This window comes from Archocentrus centrarchus, chromosome 11 (assembly GCF_007364275.1).
Source record: "Archocentrus centrarchus isolate MPI-CPG fArcCen1 chromosome 11, fArcCen1, whole genome shotgun sequence".
Lineage (NCBI taxonomy): Eukaryota > Metazoa > Chordata > Actinopteri > Cichliformes > Cichlidae > Archocentrus > Archocentrus centrarchus.
Window position 1 is genome coordinate 15,634,069 of NC_044356.1, and position 20,471 is coordinate 15,654,539.

A 20,471-nucleotide genomic window follows, 5' to 3' on the forward strand; every position below is an offset into this window, starting at 1 on the left:
TGCCGAGAAGAGGGAGAGAGGGTGACAAAGCAGAGTTTGCAGGGGATTTAACAGTTCACTCACGTCCTTAACAAAATCTAAGCTCTGAATCTTGGAGCTCAAATCAAATAAAAGTGAAATAAAGCCAGAAAGTTTCACACAACAACCTAAAACGATTCTGAGGCCAAGTCTTAGAAAACAAAATTCAGGTTGTAATTATAGTGTGTTCAGAACAAAGGAGAGCATCATGTAATGTGAAAAAGATTGCCAGCTGAAAGAAACCGATCAATCTATAAAAGTAACTTTCACAGGTAAACTCTCAGCTAGCTGCTGACATGCCGCTGGAGTATATTCTGATCGCTGACAATGTTGATTTTATAATTACAGCACCCACTCGCACAGGTTCTTTGCTCACATATCAGATATATTTGTATTGGCCTTTGTAGAATCAGTCACAGTAAAAAGTTAAAAGTGTTTCATCCACAAATGGGGAGCAAACCAAAGGTGAAGCCACAGTGGACTACACTCACCGGTCACTTTATTAGTTACGCCTTGCTTACCGGGCTGGCCCCCCCTTTTGACTTCAGAACTTAATCCTTCATAGCACAGATTCATCGAGGTGCTGGAAACATTCCTCAGAGTTTTTGGTCCACAGTGACGTGATAATGTTGCACAGATTTGTCGGCTGTGCATCCATGATGTGACTCTTCTCTTCCAAAGGGGCTGTGCTGGAGCTAAAGTGGATTCATTGTCATATTCAAGAAACAAGTTTGAGATGATTTGAACCTTATGGCAGTGCAAGTTATCCTGCTGAAAGCAGCCATCAGAAGATGGGTACATTGTGGTCATAAAGAGATGATCGTAGTCAGCAACAATACTCTGGTAGACTGCGGTGTTTAAATGATCCTCATTTGGTACTAAGGGGCCCACAGTGTGCTAAGAAAATAGCCTTTATTCCATTAGACCCCCACCACCGGCCTGAACCAATGATACAAGGCAAGATAAATCCATGCGATCGTGTTATTGTAACCCTACCATTTGAATGTTGCAGTAGAAATCGAGACTCATCAGGCAACATTTTTTCCAATTTTCTCTTGTACACTTTTGGTGAGCCCCTGTGAATTGTAATCTAGGTCACCTGTGCTGAGCTGGCAGGAGTGCATACAGAGATGCTCTTCTGTATACCACGGTTGTAACAGGTGGTAATCTGAGTTACTTTCGCCTTCCTATCAGCTCAAAGCAGTCTGGCCATTCTCTGACCTCTGGCATCAACAAGTCATTTTCACCCAGAGAACTGCCACTCACGGGCTATTTTCTCTCTTTCAGACCATTCTCTGTAAACCGTAGAGATGGTTGTGCGGGAAAATCCCAGCAGATCAGCAGTTTCTGAAATACTCAGATCAGCCCATCTGGTACCAACAACATTTAAAGTCACTTAACTCACTTTTTGTCCCCCGGTGTTTGCTTTGAACTCCAGCAGATCATCTCGACCATATCTTTGTGCCTAATACTGTCATCTGATTGGCTGTTTAGACATTTGCATAAACAGGCAGTTCAACAGCAGTGCCTAATGAAGTGGCTGGTGAGTGTACATTACCAAGTACAGAGACTGCAGAGTGCATTGCTACAAAAAGATATTTGGAGAGAAAAGAGATACACTTTTTAGCGTTGTATTGCTTTTTCTTAGTAACCCCTTCTATTGTTTTGATGATTGGTTGATATTTAAAGAAAAAAACAAAACCCAAAAACCTAACACTGTGTCTTAGAAACAAAAATACATGATTGGTCATTATATAAATCATTTAACTGTTATTAAAGTGCAGCTAAAAACATTCAGAGTACCCGTACTGTTTTTAATGTTTGCTTTTGATTGCCCTTTTCAGATTTTCCATAGGAAAAAATTGAATTAACGTTACTGCGATAGATCAGTGATCAGTACATGTGTAGGATGAATGCTTTTGTGAGTTTTTTTGATGTAAGAGAGAAACAGTGACAGAGCCGGTAAATGAGGAAATCAGTAGGTGCATCAGTCCGTGTGTGGATGCCGATTAAAATAAAAATTGAGGCTGCTGTGTCTTTCAGCATCTGGAGATATTTAAGTCTAATAGGCACACTATATGCTTTTTCATTCACACATTCTCACAAATTTCTGCAAATATTTCGACCTCTGTGATCTGCTGCTGGGGGTGGGGTGGGGTGGGGGGTGCAGGTCTTTTTTTTTTCCTTCAGTAACTAATACAGGGAGAAAGAGAAACAAAGAGGGGATGACCAGGAATGACTTTTCCTCAATGTAATTATGTCAGCTGTATCTATTTTTAAAATTACTGTTTCACTTCCTATCATACAGAAATGACACATCAGACCTACAAGAATGTAAAGTAGTATATATACAGTATTTTAAGAGGTTATATTTCTCGCCGTATTGTAAATGTTTGCGAGGGCGTCGATCTGCAATATCTTCTCATTGTTTTCATATTTATGCCTTAATGTTTTGTTTTTGTTTTCCTTGCATGAAGAATTGTTATGGTTGGGTTCAAAGCAGAAAGCAGAGGATGAGAGTCGCAAAATGCAGAAAAATGGCACTTGATACGCAATTTTTTTTTTTTTCTGTTTTCAATGACATTTGGTGCATGTTTATATTCTGCTATTGTAAAAACTCACACTGTAATAATATGCTGTGATAATAAGCCTCTGGTGGGAAAAACCAAAGAGAATAAAACAGGCAATGTTGAGAAAAATAGGGTTTTTCTAATTTGACATTTGAGTGAAGAAATTATGCAAGTGTAATTTTGGATTTAAGCGAATTATGGTATTGACAAAGGGAACTGAGTTATTACGAGCTAACAGTTAAACTGTTTTTCGTCTGCTTCCCACCATCATCAGTAAACAGCAAAATAATTAGATAATCCAAGTGCAGACTAAAGTAACAGCTTCATTATTCTATGAAACATTCATATATTTTCTCATCTGTGTGACATCTATGTGTAAGTGACAGACTGAGCCCACCAATGTCCACTGTAAACAACAATCCAGCTTCTTGTTCTAGATGGTTGAATGCTTTGCTTGTTGGCCCGCACAAGAAGCACCAAAACTGTTGTCTGTGCCAGGAAAAACTGTGACATTGTGTATTTGGATATATCGCTGGTCACTTGGGGGGGCACCAGCAGGAAATGAAGGTGGTTTATTGATAGGCGATCCAGTACTTGTCATTCAGGTTCATTTATGGTTCTCACAGTTTTGAAGTAGTTCGTGGAACACTGAGTCACTTCTTTGGCCTTGAGCTCTGTGAAACTCTACCTGAGTGGTTGGGGGGAATTTAGACAGCAGCTAATGCACTTTTGATTTAGTCAGTACAGGGGGTGGATTTTCATCAAATTGTGAGCAATGAAAATCCTATTGGAATTAATTATATTTACATTTTAGAGCAGCAGATTTAAACACAAACTGACTCTCTTCTTGCAAGTAACAAAACTAGTTACTTAAGTCTTTCCTCTTATGTTCAACCTTGTTAGTGTTACTTTGACTTCACTGTGACTCATTCACAGTGAAGATAACTGTCAGTGACAAGATCTATTTTTCAAAAAGGCATGTCTCCAATGCATTTTGTGCAGAGACGGGTTTGAGCAACTCAAGAATAAACTTTTTAGATTTAGCAGTGTTGCTTTATGATTAACTTTAGTGCTCCTGCTTCATAATCAAAGTAAACAATTTGCTGTGATGTGTATTTAATCTATTTTAAAGCTGTTTTTTATTCATGAGTAATTTACATGCTGCCCTTTTCTCTCGGCAGGCGTGTCCACGCGTGTTGCCGCTGTCGACGCTGCGACTTCACGGCTCCAGATTCATCAGCCCTCCTCGACCATTTCAACTCAGCCCACTGTCACGACTCCTCTCCGTCGTTAGGCTCATTCACGACGACCTCCATGCCCACATCACTGACTCCTTCGCTGACACTCTCAGCCAATGGCTGCTCAGCTCCGTCCACCTTAGCCATTAAAGAAGAGAGCAAAGGGGATATTCGCCTCCTCTACTCCCTTGCGCCGCCTGAGGGACGGTTGGCCGAAGGAGGCAGAGAAGAGGCGGGTGGGCTGGTAAAAAGCGAAGGAGGTGAGGAGAAAGAAAGAGAACGGGAAAAGGGCTGGGTTCTTGGCGAGACAAGAGGACTAGGAGAAAGAGGGGGTGAGCAGGCCCACGGCTTACTTTGGGTGCCTAAGGAGCGAATGGGACCTGAAAAAGGTGCAGGAAGTGGAAGCCCCTCTCTTTTCACCTCCCCAATGTCGCTGTCTTTTGTTTCAGCCAATCACGAAGCTTCACAGCAGAAAAGAGGCGTGGCCTCACCTAGCATGGTTTACCTGGGAGACACCAAGTCATTTTTGGGAGATACAAAGTCATTTTTGGGAGATGCAAAGCTCTATGGAGGAGGGAGACCAGGAGGAACCGTTTCAGGTGGGGCAGGAGCTGGTGAGAAGCAGAGCCAGATGCCCACCCAGCAGTACGCGGGAGGAGGAGGAAGTGGTGGAGGGAGTGGAGGTGGCGGAGGACAGGAGGGGAAAGGAGGAGCCAATAAAGAGGAATCCCAGTCCCTGCTTAGGGTAAGGTGGAACATGCAAGAGCCCCTGCTTTTCATCTCATTTTAATGAGATGAAAATCCTTCTTCTTTGTCTCATTTACACCCTGACTTTTGCTTTTAGCTCTCTGAACGAGAGCCTTTGTAGCTAGGCCTCTGTAGCCAGATCCTGCCTGCTGAGAGCCTCAGTTATCAGGGTCCTTCCATTAATACACTTTCATCTTAAACTCATCTTTCCTTTGAATCAGATGCGAGGATTAGATATCGTGCATTGAGCTGCTGCGCTATAATCTTTTATTCTTCCATCATATTTTGAGAGCTTAAGCAGATTTGTGTTGGCTAATGTAGGGTGTATGAGTGTCCCGTGTGTTCATATCTGTCCTTGCGTATATGATTCCATGACATCATTTCCTTTCCCATAAGCGGCATTCGTCTTCTTTAAAAATTTGAACTCACAACAGTGAGAAACTCGCCCGCTGCTATGGCAACGGGGAGGCAAACTGACAGTTCCCATGACTACCACATGTCAGTCAGCTCCCTCACCCTACTTTGTGGACCACAGTGCTTTTGACTTCACAGTGATGTCATCGACTGGCAGCAACAGATTGTGGTTTGCCTGCACCACATAGCTTATTGGCTATGATCACATTAGATCAGAATAGACTGAACTTTCTCTGTGTGTGTGTGTCATATGTAAGTGTGGTGGTGACTATGAAAGTGGTACTATTGAGTGTTAGAGTGGCGTTTCTGGTGTGTGTATGCATACACTGCTGTGTGATTCCAGTCCATGGGTCCTTTGTACAACTTGGGGTTTGGCCTTTTGGATGTGTGTAAATGAGTGTGTGTGTGTGTGAGGTGTTGGCAGTAACTTGGCAGACTGGGCAGGGTGGGGCAGCAAGAGGTTTACTCATTATCATGGGTGGGGCAGTGTGTCTGTGTGAGAGTGGGAGGCTAAAAGAGAGAGGCAGAGATAGAGGGAACATGCATGCATGAGAGTGAAACAGGAAGATTAAGATGAAGAGAGGAAGATGGGGAAATTCAGATGGAGAGCATAGCAAATTAATTAAGCCCTTTCTCATTTATCCCTTAAGGAAAGAGCAGTTAGTCAAGGAAAGTTTCTCGAAATCATAACTGGACATTTCTGTTTATACCCAGAAGAAATGAGGCTGGTTGATATAGATTTAGATTTATAGAATATGGAGTTGGTAGGCATGTTTTTCACTCTCAGTCACTGCTCAGTGACAGTCTGACATGTATATTTATTTTGGATATTTTCTATAATAGAAAATGTTTTCATAGAGTCAAATATTCAAATTTAGGGTCAAAATAGGGTCATTGCAGGTGGATGACCGGGGATGAAGTATGAAGCTAAACTAAGTTGATTGAAGATGATTTACATGGGGAAAATTTATGTATTCATGGACTTTCTTTTTTGTCATGTGTCCTCTGTCACTGGGTCCTTTCTGTGTGTGTCCTACATGTGCCTGCGTGGCTTTCCCCTCCACAGTCCAAAGACCTACAAGTTAGGTTAACTGATGATTCCAAAGTGGCTGTGGATGTGAGGTAGATAAAGTGCTTAAAGCACTGTATGGGTAGATGTGGTCCGTGGCTTAAAGCGCTTTAAGTGGTCAGTAAGACTAGAAAAGAGCTGTACAAATGTCAGTCCATTTCCAGGCCAGGAAAAGTCTGAGAACCACTGATTGAAAAATGGTTTGGCTCCTGCAGGTTTGCAATGAGTGACCCATCAGCAGGTCAGTAAGGGTGGAAGCTCATTTTAAATATCTTCTCTGGGCCATGTGGACTGAATGCTTGAGCTACATGGTATAAACCATCTCTGACTGCTGCATTTGCATCTGTCTGTGTTGCCTAATTAGAGCCTTAAGATGGTCAGATGGTTACAAAAACAGGAAAAAAGCAGGGACTCTCTGAGGATGAAAAATAAAGAATAAAGGGAGATAAGAAACAGTTTATTAGAGAAGAACCTGAACACGACTTGTTGCTTTATAGTAGCTTCATAAGCTTTATAAGACATGGCTTTTTCTTCCTCTTCTTACATCACAATGTTTATTATCAGTTTCCATGGCTTGCACTGTCACACACAAATACACACATGGGCTGGAGTTGACTCATCATTGGGCGGGGTTAGGGAGGGGCACTAATGCAAAAAAAAAAAAATCATCTGAAATAGCTTTAAACACACACAGACACAGAGCACACATATTTATATATTGTGACGCACGCACACAAACTTTTGGTCCAATTTAAATGTGGCATGTGGACTCAAGAGGGCAGAGTCTGTTAAAAATCCATCCAAAATACAAGTCCAGTGTAGAGTTCGAGAGGAGGAGGAAGACCAATGATGGAAAGATGCAAGGAGTGATTTAGTAGGAAGTAAATGATTAAAATCCAGCAAATATAGAAACAAATGGCCAGTCATATTTCATCCCAGCCTCTGTGTGTGTGTGTGTGTGTGTGTGTGCGGTTCTGTGGTTTTTGTATGTTTCCCTCATCCTTACTTGTTCTTTCTACTGTCAGCTGCATCGATCTGTCTTCTCCCCTTTTTCCCTTCGTTCTTTTTCTTTCATTTCCCTTCTTTTCCTCAAAGGACAACTCGCCCAATATGCGGAGATCGATACACACCTCACGCACACAAAAGCCATCAGACGTGCACGCAGGCTCCCACGCAGGTGTGCACTCATACACACAGTTCTTAGTATTCTGGTTTGTGAGGCTTTTTGCGTGGTAGAGGGGGGAGAGAATATTTTCTTCTGAAAGCCCAGATCTATAATTGCTGCACAGCGTTGCCTTGTTGAGACATTGGCCCACTATTGGCTTTGTTTTCATAGTGATTTATTACATTGAAGACATTTTCTCAGTCTGAAATGTTATTTTCTAGCTGTTTTACTGACTGTATGAGACAAGGATAGAAAGCGTATGAGGTTTAGAGATGAAATTAAGCTAAAAGCTTCGTTGACGTTTTAGTTTATAAATGGAAGGAGGCAGACTTTGAGTAATGATGGTTTTTCGAGTTAAGTGGGGCTGAGAAAGGTCTGCCTCCGAGCCAAACATATGTGAACATATGTAGATATACCCGAACATATGTGAATCTATCCAAAATGTACATCATCTAATAAATTCCAGCTTGCGTTTCCGAGGGGAATTCCACCTCAAGGACGACAGGCTGGATAAATGCACACAAGCAAAAAGAGAAACTGTGGATTTGGTCTTACAAACACAGTGAATCTCGTGGTCATATTGCAGTAGTGAAACACGGGCATTTGCGGTTTTAAAAGTCCCATGCGTGACATTCAATTCCATGTGAGAGACAGAGAGAGAAAATAGAGAGACCGAACTGAGAGAGATAAACGGGAATGTGTGCTTTCAGCAGATCAGAGAAGAGTTTCATTAAAGTTTCTCTCGTTTACATTTCTGCCCGATGGAGCTAATTATGTTTAAAGGACGCACACGCTTGCACACTCACACACACACAGCTGTAATTCCATAAAGTTCTCATTACTTAGCTTGCAATTTTCTTTTATCCTTTCTTTCTATTTCTTTTGCGTAAATTTCAGTGTACATGTGTGTCTGTATGCTTCCCTCTGCTTGTACATGTGTGTCTGTATGCTTCCCTCTGTGTGTGTGTGTGTGTGTGTGTCTGTGTGTGTGTGTGTGTGTGTGTGTGTGTGTGTGTGTGTGTGTGTGTGTGTGTGTGTGGGAGGGGGTTATACACGTCCAAATGACATCACTGATTTAAGATGACGTAGCAGCAGGACGCTGCCTTGCTGAGTCTCCATGTCAACTTGTGTCAAAGGTGCGGACTTCAAACTGTATACCAGGTTTTACATTTTGGTGATAGGCCAAGTAGAACCAGACTTATGATAAATAATTCACGCCATGCTTTTTGAGGAACATTGTCCTAACTTTTGATGCATGTTTGGTGCAGAAAGAAATGTTCAAAACAGGAGAAAAATAAAAAACACACAAAAAACATGACATCCACATGTGTGTTGTGTAGTCTTGGACAATGGAGACGCTAGACAAAAGCCATCAAAGGCAAATGTAAAGTCTATGTCCAGGTGTACAACAGGAGGAATGACACACCCTGGAAGTGTGAAGCCTGTGATGTGGTTGACAGGATGTGGCACCCGATTGTTTTATAAATACTTGCATATAACGTTGTTGTTTGCTAAGTTTGTTTTCATAGTGAAAAAAAAGACAAAAATAACTGTACAGACACATATGAGAGGTTGTGCTGAAAAAAATATACCAAACAAAGCAAGGCAAATAGTTTTTAAGGCGAAATATAAAGATAATACCAAAAATAGTCAAAACGGCCAATTATAACTAGACCCCAGTGGGTTAATTATGTGCATTGTGTCTCCATTTGCATTCAGAGTATGTGTGTGTGTGTGTGTGTGTGTGTGTGTGTGTGTGTGTGTGTGTGTGTGTGTGTGTGTGTGTGTGTGTGTGTGTTTTATAAGGAAATTAAAGCATGAATTATTTTCTGTGCTGATAATTTAACATCCCTCTATATCCGCTGCAGGAAATTATAGAGCTTATGTTCGAGTCGGTGTGTGTGTGTCTGTGTGTGTCTGTGTATTTGTCTGAGACTGTGCATTTGTATGCTTAATGCTTTTTAAAGTCAAGAACTAAGTAAAAACTGCATTCCCTGACTCTGTGATGGTATCTGACTATTATCTTTGTTTTAGAGCTTTTTTGCCACTCTGCTTTATGATTTCTACAAATACCCTTTAGAGTGAATGTCAGATTGCCTTTGATATACATACACATACTTTACTGTTCCTTCTCGAGAACCCGTGCACCTTTGTTACGTAACGGAACATCCCTTCAGAGTCAAGAAAAGTACCTCAAAAGAGCCGGTACTGCAGTTTCATTTTCAAGCTGGAAAATGTGTCTAGGAGGTGAGAAACAGCTGAAAAACTGACGCCCTGTCCACTTAGAAAGCTGTTCACTCATTGCCCATTGCTATGTAGCTGGCTGCTACTGGACATTCTGGTTGTGTGCATAACCCTTTTGTATATTTCCCACCCTGTCATGTGTCAATAAACAGTGGATCTTGCGGCCAGTGGTTGTTTCTACAGTTGCTCAAAGTTGACAGTAGTTAACTTGGTACCCCTTCACTTTGTGCTGCACCACAAGTTGCTGAATTTTGCTGCCAGTCACTGGTTTTTGCTCGTCTCTTGCTGTGTGTACGCCACCTAATTAACAACAGGCTTCACCACAGGTTAGAAAAAAAAAGACGTGTTCTTTTGCATATCTTGGGTTCTATCACATGTTTATGTAAAGTTCAGTGCTGTGCAAAGTTCTTGAGCCACCTCTCCTTTCTTTATATTTTGCTTTAAAGGATGCGAGCCTGCATTGGGTAAGTGAAAGAAAACAGATGGATTGATGGATGGAGCCAGGCTTTTGTGTCATTTTTTTTTTTTAAAGTGGTGTTAAACAATAGCTCTCCAGGCTTTCGGACAGTCTTTCAAAGTTTTTCTTTGCACACGGGCTGCTTTTCCACTCATTTTCAGTCCAGTCCTTGCACCTGACACCTACAATGGATTGGCCCCCTCAGCGTGTGGACCTCAACGATATCGAAGCAATGTGGGATCGTTTTGATGAAGAACGGGATAAAAAGAGCTTTGAATGTCCTTCATGAAGCCTGGAAAACTATTCCTGAAGACTCCTTTATAGAAATTAAAAGAAAGCCTGCACAAGAGAGTTAAGAGGGTTCAAATCCTCACATTCAAGCTCTTAGAATTGTACAAACTTTGCTTTTGCCTTATATACTGTATTTCCACATGTTTGCACATATTTCAATGAATCATTGCTCAAGACTTTTGCACTGTACTGTATATAGGTCAGTATGGTTTGGATTCGTGCTCTGATCTTTTCAGACTATTTCATAATGGTGGCAGTGTACAGTAGGTAATATTTAGTGTACAAAAAGAATGCTTTTGATCTTGCTTACTTGATTTCTTCATTTATTGATGCATTCAGCCACTGCTGAGGCAGCAAACTATCAACTGTTCCAGCAGCCACTGAACATCAGTACAGCAGTTGAGAGGAGTCTAAGCTCAAAGGCACATTTTCTCCAGACATCCTAATAAAATTCGCCTCATAGATGAGGCTGCTGTGCTGTAGGCTTGTAGCATCCTATACACTGTCTCTTATAGGAAGGGTTAAAAGAGCTGCTTTCACACTGTCTCGCTGCAGTTTGTGTGTGGTGTGTGCATAAATGCATCCTCTCTCTCTCTCTCTCTCTCTGTCTCTCTCTCATACACCCTCAGACCAGTTGTCTGTTCTGGGCTGCTCAGTTTGTTTGTGTAGCAGTCACATTTCCCATCAGGACACAGACTCAAATAAACACAGGCCATGCTGGAAAGAAAAAAAAAATGCAAGTGTCTGAGTGTCCGTCTGTGTGTGTGTGTGTTTGCGTGTGGTAATGCGCCTAGTGTATAAAATCCAGGCTGTGTTTAGCGTAACAGAAACATAATCGGACAACCTGTTTGCTATAATTTTTACCTGTGTGTGTTTAGGTGTCTGTCTGTGGAAACAGTGGTTGTTAGGCTCATGTGTGAGCATGTGCATGTCTCTTATGTGTGAGTTGTGTGCGCATCTGCTGATGGGAACGTGCGTGCATGTCACACTTATAAGCGGTGTGTGGCTTTATGCTGTGTGACAGTTCACAGTCGTCTCATTGTCTGCTAGGAATATTGCATTTAGCTTGAAAAACAAATTACACCATTTTAACCACATTTAGACCCATTTTAGGTTTTCCACATGTCACGCTCGCGCACACACATTACAGCTGACAACGTGCGTAGTTGGAAGGTGACAGCTTGGCATTTTTGGCTCGCACAAATCGAGGATTTGCCTACACGCTCGACTCTGTCTCGGCTCATGTTTGGATGGTAACCCTCCGTTTAGGAGTGCTTTAATTGTGTGATTGACTAAGTCTGACTTGGGTTAAAAGAAAAAAAAAATCTCAAATGTTTCTTTTCAACCTGCTTGGGAAAAAAAAGAAGAAAAAAGGATTTTTTTTTTTTTTGCCACATCACACCATTTCTGAAAGTGTAAAATCAGCCAGCAGCCCTAGAAAAGGAAGCATAATTGACTTTAAAATCACAGGATTTGGCAGCGTAGTTTAGAGTTTAGATTAGTCAGAGCTTCCTCAAATATGACATTCAGGCTCATTGCAATGTGCCTGACATGTCTCATATTCTGAAGTGTCCTTGACATTGAATTCTTATTTGCTCCAGGGCTGCCATATGTAGTTGAACTTCCTGTTAAAGGGAGGCGACAAGATAAGGCACCATTCCTTCTGGGGTATTAAGAAACACTTTCCTGTGATTGTATAAACTTTACTGGCACTCAGTGAATTGTCCTATTTATTACAAACCACACCCCTCTGGCACAGAAGTAGGAAAGCCATTAAAGTAATTCAGATTTTTTTTTTTTTTTTGCGTAGATTTCAATTGATTTGTTTATTTATTTATTACATTTTTTTGCAGAGAAAACTGAACCAAGCAACTTTATTTTTTACCTCCCGTAATATCTCATGATATGATATATTCGTGCCGTCTAGTCAGATATCTTCTCATGGTAGTGAGCATATTATTTGTTCAGGCGCATGTCGCTTACGCATTGAGCATTTTCATTGGTTTAGCTGGGCGTCAGTGACACATATGTTCCACCCTCCCCGACCAGTGAACCAACCAGGTGTTTTTCATCATGTCGACATGGCAACGGTAAAACACAGTGGTTATTTTAGCTCCTAGCTGTAATTTAGACGTTTACATCAATTACTGTTACAATCAACTTACATACACACTACTGGAAGTGTGCGTATGTGTGCATGCATGTGTGCCTATGTGTGTTCTTTTTATATTTCTGTGTTTTTCTGCCATGGCTTGCACATCTAGCCCATCAGTCCTTGTATGTTTCTCTTTGTCGGTCTCTCTCTCTCTCTCTCCCTCTCCTTACTTCCCTCCCACACTCGCTTTCTCATTTTTGGTGTAAGGCAGGAGCAATTCACCGCAGGCAAAGTGTGTGTGCACATGTGTGCGTGGACACAGACATGCACACGTGTGTGTGTTCACACATGGAACCAATATTAAGGCCAGATGTTCATTTTGCTACAAGACCTCTACACGCAACTCTAGCCAGCTACACATACACACACACACACGCACACACAAATGCATAGGGACACCAATCTGGCAGCACTTGTGTAATTAGGAAGCTGATTGGTTAGATTAAATGTCCATCTGACCCCTGACCAATAGTTAATTTGAAAACCCTGCCTACCTTCCCCTTTCCTCTGTCCCCTGCCTCTCCTGGCTTGCCTTTCCTTTCCTTTCCCTTCCCCATCTCTTCTTTAAATCTCAAGTTCTTCCACACAATCGGCCCTTGTGTGGGTAATAGTGATTGATGCAATTTGACAAATAGGAGAAAAAGAAGCTAGAGAAAATTATGGTAAATAGTTTGACCAAAAGTGCTTCCAGTAAATGACTTAAAGTTGATTGACAAATGACCACTAATGACTTTTTCTGTTTTTATCCACCCATGTATCCCATGTATGTATAATGAAAAATGTAATTTCACAGACACACAGAGTAACACAGAGTTTTTTTTTTGTTTTTTTTTTAACTGCTTTACAAGGCTTAACATGTGTCCTGCTCTGGAGAGACACTTCTCGCAGGCAGTTTAATGAAAGGATGCTATTATCAGGATCCTATCATTCACACAGGATGAAGGAGTCTTACAAGATGAGCGTGAATGTAAAAAAGGAGAGAAGGCTGTTAAATTTTAAAGGAAGTCCAGTGCAGATCTCCTGCCAAACCCAAAAGGTAACTAAAAAAAAAAGATAAGAGCTCAGTCCCACCTACATTTTCATTGTTGATGTGCACCAATTATCACATCACTGTGCCACACCTAAACTCTTAAATGCATCTTGTGTTTTGGCAAAGTTTTAAACACGGAAATCATCACGACAGCGCCACACCTAATTCACTGCAAGAAAGTAGAAAAAGTAGATTTAGAGGAGAATTTAAAAGTACAGCACCCATATTCATATTCACACCACACAGGCCCACACACACACACTCAAAAAAATACGTGCATGCACACTCAGGCTCGACCAGTCATCTTGACACTTTAATCCACTTCACTTAAGGACATCCAGTCACACCCTGCTCTGGTGTGCGTGAGAGAGAAAGTGAGAGCGAGAGAGTGAAAAAGTGCGTGTGTGTGTGTTTGTGGGCAAGTAATGCCATAGCAACCTTGGCGGCCCAAGGACCTCTTGGCGAGGTAGCAAGATCGCCCAGGGCATGTGTGTGTGCAGCCGACAAAGCCAAAAAAGTGTGTGAGTGTGCGTGCAAGCGGAATGTGGAGATTTTTACTTTTAACTCATCTCAGTGGAAACTCACATCCGCCCCTGAAGTTATAATACGCACACACTCACAGTGACATGCATACTTGATAAGGAGTAAAAGCTAGAGAAAGATATATCACTTCTCTTCCTTCCCTTCTCTCTCTCTCTCGCTCTCTCTCTCTGAGCCTTTGCTCCTCCCCCTTCTTTCTGCCTCCCCCATTGTGTCCCATGTGAGGTCTTCACTCATTAGGAATTCTCCACTAGTGTGTGCATGTTTGTGTGTGTGTGTGTACGTGTGTGTGTGTGTGCGCATGCGTGTGCGCGCGCTAGTTCGTTTATGAATTCTGCTCCACTGGCATGATGCATCTTGTACACTCAATTTCCCTTAAGACCGTTTCTCTTTTGTTCTCTTTCACTCTCTCTCTCTTTATCACTGTCTGGCTGTACAAGACAACAGGGCCTGACACAACTCAGCACAGCTTCAACTCTTCCAGACTAGTTTGCTCCCAGTGTGTGTGTGTGTGTGTGTGTGTGTGTATCTGTAGAGAGACACTCCTGTGTAACCAAACCAAAGCTAGAACCAAAGCTAAAGATATTGCCGCCTTGTCAGCCTTGTATTAGTTGCCTTTACAGCTAAGATGTTTTAGTGAGAGCTGCAGAGAGACCGAGTTTGGTCCTTAGTGCATCTGTGGATGCAAACCTTCACCAGATTTTCCTGCTATATGACACACTTGCGATACTTGCTGTCCAGCTTGAACAGATGTTTGGAGCTGCGTTTTCAGTCACTCTTTATGCATTAAATGGCCATTGAATTGATAGCGTGAACATCATCAGCACGGCATTCACACCTCTGTGTGACAGATGTTTAGAAAAGTCTTAGTTGATGATAAATGCAGACAAAAATATACTCTTATGGAACTGCAGTCATCAAATTTTGCAACCCTTTAATGAATATGTTGTGTGTTGAACTCAGGCCTAAGCTTTTATCATAAGACCTCAGGAAGTTTTCAAATCTTCTAATAAAAAGGTTAAAGCTTCTTGTCAATGAAGTTTTGCAGGAATTAATTCAGGTATGGATTTTATGCATAGAGTCCTCTAGACTCTTTCTGCTTGATTTAACTGTGGTTTGCATTGCCAGTTTTTTGCATGGCATATCCATCCTAGGAATATATGGAAATACCTTGCCAATGGAAATTATACTATTCCTCTTCTTCTTAGTAGTAATACTTTGCCATGTATCAGTGTGTGGGGGTGTTCAGACTGAAAACAAAGTAAGTATGTGGCCACATTTTGAAGCCTTAGCACTTTGGCCATCTGCAGGGTGGACAAAATGCTCTTGTTATTTAGACTATATTTGGATGAGAGGATGAGTGCTAATCTCTGTATTGGGGATGTCACCAGAACCAATACTTTTGACACCAAAATTCTGAAAACACAAAGGCATTTTTTTTTTAACAAAAATAGTACTGTAGATGCTGCAGGCAGTTCCATCCATCCATCCATTTTCTTACGCTTATCCGGGGCCGGGTTGCGGGGGCAGCAGCCTGAGCAGAGAAGCCCAGACCTCCTTCTCCTCAGCCTCCTCCTCCAGCTCATCCGGGGGGGGGGACCCCAAGGCATTCCCAGGCTGGCCGGGGCCTTCTCCTGGTGTGTGTCGGGCGGTGGCCAAGAGCGGAGGCCCTGGCGGACCGATCCCCAGCTATTGAGACTGCAGACAGTGTTCTAGTCTGTCTTTTATGTGCTGAAAAACTAGAAGCAGCGTGTCCAAAAGCTCAGGAAAACATGGAAGGAGGCGACTACTGCGGCTGCCACGATAGCTCCGCCCTGACTCGTTGATAAGAAAGGCAGTAAGAGTCAGGTATGGAAGTGCTTTACGTCAGTGGTCCCCAACCTTTTTTGAGCCGCGGACCGGTTTAGTGTTAGAAAATATTTCCACGGACCGGCTTTTAAGGTGTGGCGAATAAATACGTCAAAATAAATGATACGACCATAACCAAGTGTGATATTTTCTACGTATAATAATAAAAAGCGGGAATCCACTTTGTATTCGTATGCAACTCTATCAGCAGCGTTCTCGTGACATCCCGCCTCAACATGAATAACAGGCTCTCTGCCCACAGCGCTCCCTGGTCAGCTGTTAGAGCCATGGTAAAACATGCCTTCAAAATAATATACACCGCAAAAACAAATACAGTAGAAATCACCTCAGTCGGATTCAAATGGCCCAGTTTGGGTTCTATTATCGAATTTCGCTGCAATGGCTTCTGCTTCATCTATGAATTTGCTTCTGCAAATTTTATAATGTGAAATTTTACTCGTAAGTGCAAGTTTGTAGCTTACCCTTGCCACGATTGTCCCCGGTGAAATGAACTGATATAAACACTAAAACAATTTCCAGGCGTTGTTAGTGTGTGTGTAGTTGTGCACGAACGAGCCGATGCATGGAAGTGGGCGGACAGGAGCTGAGGAGGGTTTTAGCGCTAAACTCATCCAGTTTATGCGATCACATTTAACTGGAAATTTATTACAGTGGGACCAGATTTTTCATCCGAGGTAGGTGAATATCCGACGGATTTATGTGATGATTTTATTGGAATTAATGTTAGGAAAAATCAGGACCTGCAGATGCCATCCAACTAGAGCGAAAACCCGATTTGTGCGACTTCGACTTAGGTGATTTTTACTGTATAAAGCGCATGAAAACTACAACTCACCATAACACTGAATCAGTGTAAGCCCCCTGAGCTTGTTTCTCTGATACTCATTTTTGCTGGCTTCTGGTTTGACTGGGTTCGGCCGATTTCACATGGAGCGTGGCTGCAGAGCCGCGGTGTCAAGCGCTGGAGAGTCAGTTTGATGGCTGGGTCTACCTCACTGCTATTCCCGGTGTTGATAAATAAAAATGGTAAATGGACTAGTTCTTACATAGCGCTTTTCTACTCTTGTTGAGCACTCAAAAATTTAAAGAAGCGTTATGTAGGTCAACCAACCGATTTCGTTAGACAGGCCTGAAGCTTCTGGGTTTAATTTTAGCGGTGACGTATCATGTGAGCAGAAACGTCTTGACACGTCAAGAGGAAGTCATGGAGGGAAGTAACGGAGCGAATCCGCCCATTTTTCAAAATAAAATATAGTTTAGGCGCAGATAATAAGTAAAACGGAAAAAATTTAAGTTATTTATTCTTTATGTGCGGCCCGGTACCAAATGTCCCACGGCCCGGTACCGGTCCACAGCCCGGGGGTTGGGGACCACTGCTTTACGTTGTTATCCTGAAATAAATATTAGCATTAGCAACAGAATTGCAGCGTTCAGAGAGGAAATAATTTATTTTTTAATAAAAAAAGAAAAGATTGCCAGCAGTGTTCCTCAGTCACTAGTTGATTTTTTTTTAAACTAAAGCATAAAATCAGCAAAATGTTGTGCATCTATATATACAGAAACTGATAAATATACTTTTTAAAGTCAAAAGGAATGTCATTATCAAGTACATTTAAGGTTTCTCTTTTTTTCATCAAAGAACTGTCACTATCCATTTTGTTATATTCAGTGCTGTTAATGGATTAATGATTAATTATCCCAGAAATGGCCTCATATTCATATGCTTGTTGCAAACTTTTTTTCCTAAAGAGACACATAAAGATAAAATGAGGAATGTGGGACTGTCCTGCGGATTTGCTGTTAAACATCACTTTAATAATATGCATGCTGTGTGTGTGTGTGTGTGTGTGTGTGTGTGTGTGTGTGTGTGTGTGTGTGTGTGTGTGTGCGTGCGCACTGTTATTTGAAGGTGCGTCATTGTTGCAGATGTTTGGCTTCTGAGGTTGTGCACACAAATGAATACACACACACACACACACACGCATGGTGACACAAACATTCACACAGTCAAGTCCCCTAGTCCCATCTATCCTGTTCCTTAATAGACCAGGTGCAGCCAAACAATGGGTGTGTGCACGCATGCCCCTGTTTGTATTTGTGTGTGTGTGTCGCTTTAAGTTACCAATGTGCTCACATGCCCTTGAATGTGTCTTTTTTTTTTGTTGTTGGTGTTTTGATTTTTGATTTTTCAGTGTTGTCTTTATAAGTAGGCTTCATGAACATCTAAGGAGGACATATCGCCTCACTAAAATCAGATGTCCCAAAGCGCGCGCACTTTAACTCAGATAACATCTGCTTCTATCTGCAGTCTGTGTTTATGTTACCCATTAGAGGAAAACTTAGAGACTGCTCTCATATGTCTTTTCCCACTAGATCAACACAATTACAACACTGTTGCCTCCCCTTCGCCCAGAAATGTTGGAACTATAATTCATCTTACCAACTGTAACAGAATATTTTTTCTGATATTTAAGCCAAGTGTGATAGGATCCACTTCCAGACCAGCATTTATTCATGTATTCTGGATTCAGGTCACTTGGATAATCAAGCCCATTTTAGAGGGAAAGTCCTGTCTGAAAATGGATCCGTGTTATTGCTTTGATCTAATGCAGCCCACCGATTTAGAACAACTCTGTCTTGAAGCCACGAGCCTGGTAGTCAGAGCTTTAATGTGCGATGCTGCCAAGAAACTTGTGAACTTCGCTGACGGTAAACAGGAGACTGACAGAAAAAGAGAAGCGCAATTTATGTACTTTTTAGTCTGTTTAAAACTCTGCTTTTCCTGCTAATTGGATCTTACTCTGTATTGATGTATTAATAATAGCACTATATTTGCTCACCAAGTTAATTGCTGAAAAGTCAGAGAGCTCAGGAAATGTGAGCAGTCAGACTAAAGCGATGCTTAAAAAAAAAAAAAAGTCACACCTAAGGAGAGGAAAGGACATAGATGCTCAGTAGAACTAATGCGAGTTTGTCTGTCACAGCTTACAGGCAGGTCTTTTCTTGCACACAGTTCCTGTGCAGTGAACAATTACATACACATTTTCTGCTTATTTAATTACTGCCACAAAGTACACTAGTTAGATGTACTGGCTAAACTGATAACTTATTTACTACCATTCTTCTCACTGTTTAATGTGGCAAACATCTTAAAGTTAGATATATATAAATATGAATGAAGCATACACAAAAAACATGCGCACTCCCACACACCTTGCAAACATTTGTAAATGATTAGTATTATGTAAAGCCCACTATTTTCAGATTAACCAGGAAAGATGCATTTCATTACCTCAGGACCACTGAGTGAGCGGCAGAAAAAAGAAATTGAGCACCAAGGGAGACAAGAGTCGGAGAAAGAGAGAGAGGGAGAGCAGTGAGAGGCAAAAGAAATAAAATAAATAAAAAATATGAGAAGGAGAGAGCAGACACAGAGAAAATGAGGGGGGGGGGAATAAAGGCAAGACAGAGAGAGAAAGGGGAGCAGCTGCCAAACTCTGAGTGGGGTTAAGCATCACCACAAGAACAACCTAATAAGGTCTGAAAGTGTGCACACGCACGCACACAGACACACACGCATACACACGGACTTGGCCTGTGTTCAAAATCTGTGTTTCTGCAGTAAGCAACAGTAAGCAGTAAATCACATCTGCCCCCGGAGCCTCTGATGCTGAATGCTGTTGTGATGCATAATGTTGAAATCTTGTGGAGGAGTTTTCTTCTGCTGACCTTACACTACACGACGTTTGAAGCTATTTTTTGTCATAGATTCATTTACAAGTCTAGTAGATTTACACTGGTTGTCATGTTGCTTTTCTGACAAAAAAACAAACAAAACAAAAAACCCCAGACAAAACAACCCCCCCCCCCCCCCCCAAAAAAAAAAAAAATAAATAAAAAAACCTACAACATTTAATATTCATGGGAGTCTTTTAGGCAAAATTGTGGAAATGTAAGAATACAAAAGCACTTTTCATTTCTAAAATGGGAGACCTGCAGACGCAATAATGAGAGTGAAAATTGTTATGACTTTATTCACACATTGATGGCCACAGGATGTGTTGCAACATGAGCAGGTATCCTGTCTGCTGATTCCGCTGTGTTTACCTGCTAGCTACCAAGCCACACTTGAGCTCGAGATTGCAATCGCCCTCTTTCTCTGCGAGCAGTGTGTGTGGTCTGTTGTCTATATGTGTTTTTTGCAGTGTTAGACTAGGTGCACTGTTGTCCTGCATGTTCTGTAGTTTTTTGGGTTTTTTTACTGCTCAGCCTGAAAACTTGCAATACGAGAGCTGCAATGCGTCATATAGAGTGGACATTTCCGCGACGAAAAGCAATGACTTGTGACTGTCATTAATTGCAAGGGTGTCAGATTAAATGTTCCCTGTGTGGTAGCCATTAGTTGAGTTAACCAGTTGAAACACAACTAATTTCTACTGTGTGTAATGCCCATTTCATGCATATTGACTCAATAAAAAAGTATTTACATGAGTATTTCTCCTTTAGTTGATCTTTTTTTTTTTAAACCAATAAAGCTCCCTGACAGGTGTTGACACGATGGCTCAAATATTTAAAAGTCATGTAGTTTTATCATCATGTGACTTGTTCTCATGTCGTAAACTTTTGCCAAATATTGCTGGTTAACTGACATCGCAAATATTGTC